Here is a 12,380-nt window from a genome sequence, read left to right as displayed (position 1 = left end):
AGTTAAAAGCATGCAAATAGAAAGATGAAAACACTGGAAGTTTTGAGTAAGATATACCAAGAGTCCTTAACATATGAATGTAATTTAGCCCAGATATGTGGTCATAAATTGTGCTCATGTACAATTTATGTACATGAGCACAAACAATCTTTTTTTCTGATTGTTCACTTCTTAAATGAGCACCATGGGTGTTAAGCAAGCCCATTGTCCATAACAGGAGGTTTTACTGGAAACCAGCAAAAAATAATGCCTATTTCTGGCAAAAAATATTCATAATTATGGCCTATGACTGCGGGATGTTGCAAATTTTGTAAATGTGGGTCAGTTATCATTTAACCAAAATGATATCATTTAAACCAAAATTATCATTTAATCACATGACTTCAGAGGGGTACAGCAGCAAAACTTCAAATCTGGATCATACCTTTTTGGGAGGTCTGCATAACTTTGCCTAAACAACAGATTATAAGTCAAGGCCTGCCTATATCTAATGGATACATTACATTTTTAAGCATCATGCAAACCTAAAATATTTTTGATGGATTGAACTAAACTTAGTTAGTGAAAATAATTTATTTTCTTAAGTTGAAATAAAAAAATAGGAATGTTATGATATTTAATTTTCTGTGAATTAGAAAAATTTATATTCCTTAATAATTTAGGGGGGTGGGAGATGTTCCTGGGAGGAAGGAGTAAATAAGAAACTTGGGTGTGGCAAGTGACTCCAATGGGACCTTTCTTTTGGCTGCAAAGGCATCAGGGAGAAATACACATTCAGACTGGCAAGATTTTGTTAATGTAATCTTGCAATAAAGTAGAATTAGTTCATTAGTGCCTGCAAATTTGAAAGAACATTTCTCCCCTGTTGCCTGTCTCGTTCAAGAAATTAGAAGGGTCCCTTCTGAGACATTTGCCACTCCGTATTCTTTTTGCAGCATAAACTTATCTTATTATGACTCTTTCCCCAGTTTCCCATATTATTCCCAGTTCCATTACAAAAGGTGGCTACTGCGGCAAGAAATTTGCAGTTTACAGTCTTTTGAAGATGCCCACAGTATCAAAAATTCATCTTTCTGGCATGCAGGAGTCCATCTTTAAGTCCATCCTTAAAATGGTTCCCACTCACCAATGTTCAGAAAATAAATAAGATGCATTTATTTTCTCAGGCTTTTAATTGCTTAATAACTTCAGTCAGATCAGCAGCAGCAGCACCTAATTACCTCAACTGACCTCAAAAAAGTTAAGCAGTGTCAGATTTGTTTAATACTTTGATTGTGGCCACCAGAAAATCTCAGAGTTGTTTATTGGTTTGGGAAGTTAAAAAGTAAAGGAAGCAACAGAAAACTATTTCTTTATTGTTGCTAGGAATATTATTTGTGTACTCACTAAGAACTGAGATTAACTCAAGCGACTGCACTTTAAATATTCGCTCATGTCTTAATTTTAATCTCTCTATGTGTATGTGTGTTGGTGTATGTTGGTGTACATAAATTTTTACTGAAGTTATACATTCCTTTTTTTCCTTATGGCTCAGCGAGGTGGCAAAATCTAGCCAACCTCAAGGGATCTGAAAATATTAAGGAGTGTTTGATATTACTTGTAAGAAAAAGTTAACCACTTTCTTAATATTTGGATGGGAGAGTAATTCCATGATTTAACTAGATTGAGATACTGACAAAGGGGGAGGAGGAGAGACAGAGATTCTGGAAGAAGGTAATGATAAAATATTTCTGTATAAATGCCAAGAAAATTCTATGGATGTTTCCATGTAATCACCGGGAGTTAATCAATTAAAAAATAATCTTTATTTAATTTGATTGAGTATTGGCTAAAGTCACTCAAAAAACATTCATTCCTAACACAGGACTAGAATTTACAGTATCCTAATTTCTAGGCTAGCACTTTAACTACTTGTTTAAGTAAAATTACCTTTTCAAGAATGGATACATATTTCCAAAAGCCAAGGTTTAATGTCTAAAATACATTTACTCCAGCTTTCTCAGTATAATTTTATGTTTTTTTTATCATAATAAAGATTTGACCTGATCAATATAATTCTTTGAGACATCCCCAATGCCTGGTGCAATCATAATTCCTCATGGATGACCTGATTCGAGAGTTTGAGTATATAATTTAACATTGCATAAATGGCATCAGGAGATTTCCCTATGAATTTATTTATGTATATTAAAATAATATACCAGTATTTTAATGTCCATAGAACTCTATTAATATGGATTAATGAACTCTCAATGTTTTTGTATCTCCAGCAGGACTAACCTGATGCTCATCATTTTCAGTACATTTTTAGAGTCCAATACCCCCTAAATACAATTTTTGATTAATCAATTTTAATCACAAACCTGCTGATTCTATTTTAGTACTTTTAAGGATTAGCAGCTATTGGCTGGAGATTATCAGAGATTCCATTTTTAGTTCTTATTGGATATATCCATGTCATATTTTTAAAATATGCTATAATTTTTGACAAAGATTATTGTGGGACAAAATCTTGTCAAGATTTCTATCAAATAAGAAACCATTCCAGTGTCTCAAAAGCCATTAACACCTCTGACCTATATTGAGCTATTAAAATATGCTAAAATATAAACTTTATTATGGTCATCGACCAGCAATAGACATACAATAAATTAAAAATAATACTGACATAAATCGTGAATAATAACACCCCTGTTATGAAAATACATGATCTCAAACCGTTAGGGTCACTCCCTAATTTACATGAGCGGAGAGCCAATAAGTATGTGAGTAAGTGTATTTTTCCAAATATATATAGATATCTCGAAAAAATTGGCACAAATTGACATCTATAATTCTGTAACCAATTTTTGCACATTGCAGTGACACAGAATTTTGCCACTGCACATGTGGTAGCCGGGTTTGAGTCTTGGAGGAGAAAGTCTACATAAAAGTCATCTGTCCTCCCTGGCAATCTCTAGTAAGGGGAGAATATATATTAACCTACATACTCTGTATACTTCACAGTACAATAAAACATGTGAGAGATTTTTGTTCTGCTATTGATGTTCTGCTACACCTACTCTGTCTCAAGGGTAGGTGTAAGAGAAGTGTTGAGGGGAGAATATTAAATCTGGCTTTTGGGAAGATCAGATCATATAGATAACTTGCTAATTCCCACACACCCTGCTTGATTCTGTCCCTACTGTGGAGAGGCAACCTATTTAGTTCTTCTTGAAACTCCACATCCTTCATTCTATCAATTACTACTTGCTTTACTTTGTCAAAGCCTAGGGACATTAAGAATAGCGATGAGAGGCCATAAGAGCCCAGCTTGTGATCTAGCGCCTGTTTCCAGGGGGAGGGGAAGTTGTCAGTCAGCACTAGCAGGGACAGTCCCTCTGGAAAGAAATGAATTTTAGCCAATAAATGATCATCATATTCCAGGCTCTTATCTGAATTTGAGGCATACCTGTCTCAATTCTTAGCTGGGCATTTGGCGTTCCTTTGGGTGCAGCTAAGATGGCTCATAGGAATTTGGTTTGTATGGGTTCTAGCAAGTTTTTCTTTGCAAGGATTCCTGTTTGTGCCCCATAAAAAATTTGCACTAAGTTTTTGGCCACAAAAAGTTTTAAGTAGCAGGTACTTACTGATCTCCGCCTATATAAAAGAAAATTTTAATTGCATTTGAGGACCTATTGGCTGCTTACAATGTCTGCTCCAGGTATGCCTTCCATGTCTCTTGTGAGTGGAAGATACCCCAAGGTATCTAAATGTCCTAACCTGTTCCAATCTGTGTCCTTCAATTTTCCAGGAGTATTGTCTGGATCTTTTAGCAAAAACTAAAAAATTTTATTTATCAAAGTTAAAGACCAACTTGTTTTGTCTACAAAAGCCAAGTGTTGTCCTAATTGCTCTCTTCAGTCCTATGGGAGTTAGTGAAATAATAGCAGCATCGTCAGCATACAGGAGAATCAGGATTTTGCATTGTGCTAGGTTAGGAGGATGTAGATTAAGGTTTTGTAAGAGATAGATCAGGGGGTTAAAAAGTTAAAAAGGGAGGAGTACAGGATTCAGCCCTGCTGTACCCCTTTTTAAACCTTTACTGGGCCGGTTAAAGTCCCATGAGGATTACACCTCACTTTCAAGGTGGAACTGGCATACAATTTTTGTATGAGGAGTAAGAGGCATATATCGATTGTAGTGCATTTTAATTTCTCCCATAGGATGTTCCTAGATATTGAATCAAAGAACTGCTTAAAATCAAGGAAGGCCACGTAGAGAGAGGACATATTTTGTACGTATATTTTTTGCACCAGATGGTAAAGTATCAGGATATGATCTTTCTTCTCTAGATCTTCCTTCTCTAAAACCGGCTTCCTTCTCTAAAATCATCTTTGATTATCCCCCCTGAAATTAACCAATCCTGAAGTTTATAGTTTAGGTGTTCGACATACAATTTACTAGTAACAGTCAGAAGACTAATCGGTCTATAATTTCCTGGATCATTTCTATTACTCTTTTTATAGATTGGTATAATAATTGCTAATCCCCAATCTCTTGGCATACATCCCATTTATCTATAAATGTAAACAGAGATGCTAAAAGTTGCAGCCGAAGGGTTTTGCCTGTATCAAATCAGATATTTCCACAAGTGACAGTATTATTCACCACAAAAGTTGAAAAACTCCCTGAGTCAATGATGCATTTTCCTGCAGCAATTGTGAATATAGAATTTCCTTTTCAAGATCTGCACAGTTTGGATCAGGCATAAAGGGTAACAGCCCGCTGTGTGGAAAGAAAGCTAAAAATAATTCTTGCTCCATGAGGTCATATTATCAGCATTATTACTGCTGTTTTTATCTGAAGAACACAACTGCATTTTTATGGATATTGAGAGTTAGAAAATTCACATGGTGTAGGAAGCAGCTTTTTAGAATGTATCTTTTTTTAATTACTTCTATAAAATTCTAGTCTGTTCTTTCATTTTATTGTAAATTTTCATTTATATTCTGCCCAGAATCATTGAGAATTAGTGGCATATAAATTTAACAAATTATTTTTATTGCGTATTGTTATATTATATGCCTTGTAAGGAGATTTGTTTGTCTTTTAAAAGCATTTATATTGGGAGACAGGGGGGGGGGAAGAGAAACTGTTCATTGCTTTTACCCTTCTTGATTTATGGTCTCTTTATTACACTTAAAGCAAGCTTTCCTAGATTATAGGTCTGACTCTTGCAGTGGGGTAAAGGCAGAATCTAAGGGAGAGCCAGGGAAGGATCTTTTAATTGTAAATGGTTAAATCCATCTGTACCAAATTTTCATTGGCCCCAGTTTGTGTGAGTTGGAAGAAAAGTTTCCAATTCCATCTCTGTGAGTATGGATTCCTCAGAGGGCTGTGTCTTGAGTCTGCTACTGTTCACCATGATGACCCATGACTGTTGTGCCAAGTCTGCTATGAATCATATTGTGAAGTATGTGGATGACACAGAAGTAGTGGGTCTTATCTGGGACGAAAAGAAAGATTCTTATAGGCAGGAGGTGAAGGCTTTGGTGGACTGGTGCAATAAAAATAATTTGGTTTTGAATGTTAACAAAACAAAGGAGATCACTGTTGATTCTAGAAAGAGTCGGCATAGTCATACTCCACTTTGTATTAAGGCTGCAGCTGTGCAGGTGATCAATAGTATTAAGTATCTGTGGGTGCAAATAACTAACAATCTGATTTGTTCTCTTCATATGTTATCTTTAGTGAAGCACGCAAACCAGTGTTTGCATTTCCTGCATCAGATGAGGAGAGCACATCTTTCTCCTTCTGTCCTGGCCACTTTTTACACAGGCATGATTGAGAGTGTTTTAAAAAACTGCATCACTGTTTGGTTTGGTGGCAGCAGTGCCTCAGACAGAAAGTCCATACAGAGATTCACAAGGACAACTGAGAAGATTATAGGAAGCTCCCTTCCTGTTATTTAGGATACCGCTTATAAGCGCTACGTACTTAGAGCTTGAAGCATTGTTAGCATTCAAAAACAAACATCCACTTTGGGAGGAGGTTTTGAACTATTCATAGCAGGACTACTAGATTCTCTAACATCTTTATTCCTTATGCCATACATCTTGTAAATTCACAGGATTTATTTATTTATTTATTTTGGTCATGCATGTGGCCAAACATACATTTGAACTAGACTGTGATGTTTCTCTGTGTCATATATATGTGTATTTGTGGGTATATGCATAATGGTTATCTTTTGAAAGCTGAATGAAATAAAATTTCATTTTAATGTTTGCTGATTAATGTACATTTAAAGTGACAATAAAGTTTTTATTCTATGTTATGCTATTCTACGCTACGCTACGCTATGCTAGTCATTGCATTATTTTCATTGTTCATTTGTGTTCGTTTTGGTGTGGAGATTTTAGGGTAAGTACATTAAGACTTTTTTTTTTCTACTCAGTCATGTCTGGTTCTTGGAGATTGCCTAGACAAGTCCCCGCAGTTTTCTTGGCAAGATTTTTCAGAAGGAGTGACTGGCCCAAAATAACTCAGCTGGTTTTGTGCCTAAAGTGGGACTAGAACTCACAATCTTTTGATTTCTAACTTAACCTTAACCACTATCCCAAACTGTCTCTCACACTTAGTTATAGTACACTAAAGTATTCCATGGCAAAAAGTTTAGAAACTCCTGAGATAAAGACTGAATTGAAGGGGAGGCACATTTCTCTGACAGTTATATCAGAACTGGAAAGAATCCTCACCTTCCAACCTATGTTGGAATGGAATCAAAGTGGTTGGCTTGCAGAATGTGCTGATGCTGCTAATGCCTGAGGATTATTTTTGTTGCTATTGTTTTGTTTTTTGCCCTTTCTGGGGTCAGAATGTAGTTCTATCTGATTTTGCTGATATAAAAGAATGAGACATTATTTGCAATGCAATCCTTGATTGGAGAAGATTACCTATCTAGCTCATCTAGAAATCATCCCCCTCACTCTAAATCAGTTTCCTATTCATCAAATTTAAGACATGATTCATGCTGTGTTCATGTTCATTCTAAAAGGAAAGAGAAGTTCTAATAATAAGTAGCAGAAAATAAAGGAAATCATGGTACTAAGGTGATTCCAAAAGAGGTGGAAATACAACAGCTTTATTCATATATTTTTTTGCCTTTGAAAATAGAAGTTGATTTATTCTAAACAAAATAAAATCAGAATTATTATGTCCCATGAAAACTATTTCTAAAAGCCTAAATCTGTTCTGATCTTTTTAAAAGAACCAGATTACAATAAATTAAGTTAAAATAACTTAGTCTGTAACTTCACCCTGTTAATAGAAATTAAATCAGACCAGGGTTTTCTATAATCCTGAAAGATATTCAGTTATAAACTGTGATGCTTGTTCCAGATCTGGTTATTTTAGTTTCAGCTGTGAGGTCCTTTTTCCTTTTCCTATCCTTAAAACCACAATACTTGCTTTGATTTATTTGAATTCACAATTGTTGAGGTAAAATGCATGCAAGTTCTAATTACAGGAAGTCCTGGTTTATTGACCATAATAAGGTCTGGCAGTTCTCTTTTTAAGCAAGGCAGTTACTAAGTAGAAGATCATGAGATTCTCCCATCCATAGGATTGATCAACTGGCACTAAGGTAGCCATCTCAAAACTGATAGGACTAATCAATTTCATAATTTCTGCTTTTGTTTGCCTCTCAATCATTCCCTTGGAATGCTAAATTGGATACTGGTATAATTAGAAAGAAGGGAGTTAATGTTTGTAGTTACATTCATAGGAGACAAAGGAATTCTAAGAGTATAAGCAAGAACATAGTGGGGAATACATATTAGAAATAATGCTCAGGGCTGGCAACAGTGAACACATGATTCAAACAACCAGTTTATTCCATAGTGTGCCTTCTTACTCTCTTGTAAACCCTTCTTCTCCAATCTTTCCACTCTTGTGAGGTGGAAGAAAAAAGTGGATCAGACACAAAAAAGATTATTGAAGGGGATTGCTTGTTTGTTTGATTGTTGTTGTTGTTGTTGTTTTGATTTTTTTTTCTTCCTCTTTACTCCTCCTGGTTTAAGCAATCTCTCCATTCTGCAAGAAGAGGGGGGAAGAAGAAGGAAGGCTCTTTGTGTAGTGTATTCAGGACTGCCATGCCACTGCAATTTTAATGTGTATTCCCCATTGTGTGCTTGCTTACTCTCTTGTAATCTCTGCCTCTGATTTCTCAATTCTGTGAGAAGGGGAAAAAAGCAGGTCAGACATAAGTTAATGTGTGCTAAATATAATGTCGAACAAATAACTGACGGATGCTGTGAAAGTCATAAATGCAGACACTAGTCATAAATTTATTTTTTCAGCATCCTTCTAACTTCAAATGGTTGTTAAATGAGGCAGTCAGTAAGCAAGGTCTACTGTACTAGAATTAATTTACATCATCGTAGACTACTGAAGTATATTTTGGACAATGCATATTGCACTGAAGACCAAATATTTCCCATGAAATAAACCTTCCATACGCAACAAGTAGCATCCAAAAACCATAATGACATGAAAAGAAAGAACAATAAGCATACAGGGACGTTATCCCACAAAATTAGTCATTACATATTTGTATTTCAACATTTGATGCAAATGCATAGTATTTGAAGGATGATAATACACGCATTTCATAAGTGGCCTTTCTTGTGACAAAACATACCTATCTACAAAACTCCATTCCTTCTCTATATCAAAATTGATCTCTGATCTGTGGTCTTCTTACAAGATCCATGTAACAAACTGTGCAATGTTATCTAATTTATTCTTTTACTTAATCCTTTGTTCATGTCTCTCTGCATAAATTAAAAATCCTGTGGTTAATGAAATAGGTTCTTGCCTGTAGACTATGTTATAGTGGCTGAACTGCATGGCTATTAGTTGCTTTTGTCTTACGTCATTTTTGCTTGAAAAGTTTAACTGATCAAACTTGATGAACCAGAAAATGAAGTTCAGCAGGTCTTGTATTTGTGAGCATATAAAATCCACCCAGGCACAAGAGGCAAATGCTGACTCTTTATATCTTCTTGTCAAATATATGGTTGTGAAAATGTGCTTCTAAATTTGTTTCAGACCTTACAGGAAGAGGTAGAACAATAAAAACAGAGAAAAGACTTCGGGAATTAATAAAAAGAAATTAGACTTGATTTCTTACAGTCATTTACAAAATTGCCATCATTATTTTTATAAGTTGGTATTTTTAGTTTGATCCACTGCAAAAAAAGAAAAGAAAATTAAATTAGCTTCACTGAAGTATACAGAGTCCCATCCTATCCCAAGATTTCCTTCTCTTCCTTTTTTATTGTAACTTTTAGATTATAATACCTATATCTATGGGGGTGGGGGGCACCGTTTTTCAGTGGTTCTCCTCCTACCTCTCCGACCATTTGCAGACGGTGTTGACAGGGGGGCAGAGGTTGACCGCTAGGCAACTCATTTGTGGGGTGCCGCAGGGGTCGATCTTCTCGCCTCTCCTGTTCAACATCTATATGAAGCCGCTGGGGGAGATCATCCGTGGATTCGGAGTGAGTTGTCAACTGTACGCTGATGATACTCAGCTGTACATCTCCACCCCGAACCACCCCAACGAAGCCGTTGATGTGATGACTCGGTGCCTTGAGGCCATGCGGGTCTGGATGGGGATGAACAGACTTCGGCTCAACCCATCCAAGACAGAGTGGCTGTGGATACCAGCGTCCCGGCACAGTCAGCTAACTCCATTGCTGACTGTGGAGGGTGAATCGTTGGCCCCCAGGGAATCGGTGCGCAATTTAGGCATTCTCCTGGATGCATGGCTGTCTCTAGAAGACTATTTGACGGCCATCGCCAGGGGAGCTTTTTATCAGGTTCATCTGATTGCCAATTGTGCCTTTTCCTGGATCAGGACTCGTTATGCACAGTCACTCATGCCCTCGTTACTTCCCATCTGGATTACTGCAATGCTCTCTACATGGGGCTCCCCTTGAAGAGCACCAGGAGGCTCCAACTGGTACAGAATGCGGCTGCGCAGGGGATTGAGGGAGCTTCTCGTAGCTCCCATGTAACACCTCTCCTGCGCAGGCTGCACTAGTTACCGGTGGTCTTCCGGGTGCGATTCAAGGTTCTAGTTATTACCTTTAAAGCGCTCCATGGCATGGGACCGGGATATCTATGGGACCACCTGCTGCTGTCAGTTACTTCCCATCGACCAGTGCACTCTCATAGGGAGGGCCTCCTTGGGGTGCCGTCGGCTAACCAATGTCGGCTGGTGGCCCCCAGAAGAAGAGCGTTCTCTGTGGGGGCTCCGGCCCTATGGAATGATCTACCTGTGGGACTTCGTCTTCTCCCTGATCTTCAGACCTTTAAGTGCGAGCTCAAAACCTTTTTCTTTCATCAAGCGGGCTGGCCTAATGATTAATTTTAATATTGAGGGTTTTTAGGGTTTTAATTTATTTATTACTTTTATTCAACAATTTTAACATGCAGCATATTGAATTAGATTTTTAATTGAATATTGTATTTTAAAATCTTTCGATATTTATGTTTTATTTATGCTGTACACCGCCCTGAGTCCTCGGAGAAGGGCGGTATAAAAATTTAAAATAATAAATAAATAAATAAATAATATAATATAATATAACCTGTCCACTGAATAGCAGAAAGGCTGTTTCAGTATATGAAAAAGGAGGTGGGCAACCTACATCCTCATAATTACATCCCACAATCCCTCACATTTTTGCTTTATTTTTATTTTTATTATTATTATTATTATTATTATTATTATTATTATTATTATTATTATTATTATTATTATTATTATTTATTTATTTATTTATTGAATTTTTATACTACCCTTCTCCCGAAGGACTCAGGGCGGTGTACAGCCGGAGATAAAATACAAAATATGTACAATTAAAACAAATTAAAACATAGCAAAATTACAAAAACAGCTAATAATTAAAATTAAATTTAAAATATTTAAGAATATTAATAAAACCCCAATTTAAAATCAAACTATTATGCCAGTCCTGCTTGAATAAATAAGTATGTTTTTAGCTCACGACGGAAGGTCCGAAGATCAGGCACTTGACATAGGCCAGGGGGGAGTTCATTCCAGAACATCGATGCTCCCACAGAGAAGGCCCTACCCCTGGGGGCCGCCAGCCGACACTGTTTGGCAGACGGCACCCTGAGGAGACCCTCTCTATGAGAGCGTACGGGTCGGTGGGAGGCATAGGGTAACAGCAGGCGGTCTCGTAAGTACCTGGGTCCTAAGCCATGGAGCGCTTTAAAGGTGGTAACCAAAATCTTGAAGTGCACCCGAAAGACCACAGGACGCCAGTGCAGACTACAGACCAGTGGTGTTACGTGGGAGCCACGGCGGCTCCCATTACTACTCGCGCAGCCGCATTCTGGACTAACTGCAGCCTCCGGGTGCACCTCAAGGCAGCCCCATGTAGAGAGCATTGCAGTAATCCAACCGAGACGTAACCAGGCGTGAGTGACTGCGCATAGGGCATCCCGGTCAAGGAAGGGACGCAACTGGCGGACCAAGCGGACTTGGTAAAAGGCCCTCCTGGAGACGGCCGCCAGATGTTCATCAAAGGACAGCCGTCCATCCAGGAGGGCGCCCAAGTTGCGAACCACCTCCTTTGGGGCCACTAACTCGCCCCCAACAGTCAGCTGCGGATGCAGCTGACTGTACCGGGGTGCCGGCATCCACAGCCACTCCGTCTTGGAGGGATTGAGCTTGAGTCTGTTTCTCCCCATCCAGACCCGTACAGCTTCCAGGCACCGGGACAGCACTTCGACCGCTTCGTTGGGGTGGTCCGGGGTGGAAAAGTACAGCTGAGTATCATCAGCGTACAGATGATAACTCACCCCGAAACCACTGATGACCTCACCCAGCGGCTTCATATAGATGTTGAACAGGGTAGGCGAGAGAATCGACCCCTGAGGCACCCCACAAGTGAGGCGCCTCGCGGACGACCTCTGCCCCCCTGTCAACACCATCTGCGACCGGTCGGAGAGATAGGAGGAGAACCACCGATAAACGGTGCCTCCCACTCCCAATCCCTCCAACCGGCGCAGCAAGATACCATGGTCGATGGTATCAAAAGCCGCTGAGAGATCTAATAGGACCAAGGCAGAGGAACAACCCCTGTCCCTGGCCCTCCAGAGGTCATCCACCAACGCGACCAAAGCCGTCTCCGTGCTGTAACCGGGTCGGAAGCCGGACTGGAACGGGTCTAGATAGACAGCTTCCTCCAGGTGCCGGGGGAGCTGCCACGCAACCACACTCTCTACAACCTTCGTCACAAAGCGAAGGTTGGAGACTCGACAGTAGTTTCCCAAAATAGCTGGGTCCAGGGAAGGCTTCT

At 38.7% G+C, this 12,380-nt stretch overlaps 1 protein-coding gene across 1 annotated transcript in view; it reads left to right on the top strand.

Moving 5' to 3' along the window:
• KCNH8 (potassium voltage-gated channel subfamily H member 8) overlaps window positions 1–12,380 on the top strand; it is a 397,775-nt gene that overhangs the window by 327,932 nt on the left and 57,463 nt on the right. The window lies entirely within an intron of this gene.

Source organism: Ahaetulla prasina, chromosome 4 (assembly GCF_028640845.1).
Source record: "Ahaetulla prasina isolate Xishuangbanna chromosome 4, ASM2864084v1, whole genome shotgun sequence".
NCBI lineage: Eukaryota > Metazoa > Chordata > Lepidosauria > Squamata > Colubridae > Ahaetulla > Ahaetulla prasina.
This window is presented reverse-complemented; position numbering and strand designations above follow the sequence as displayed.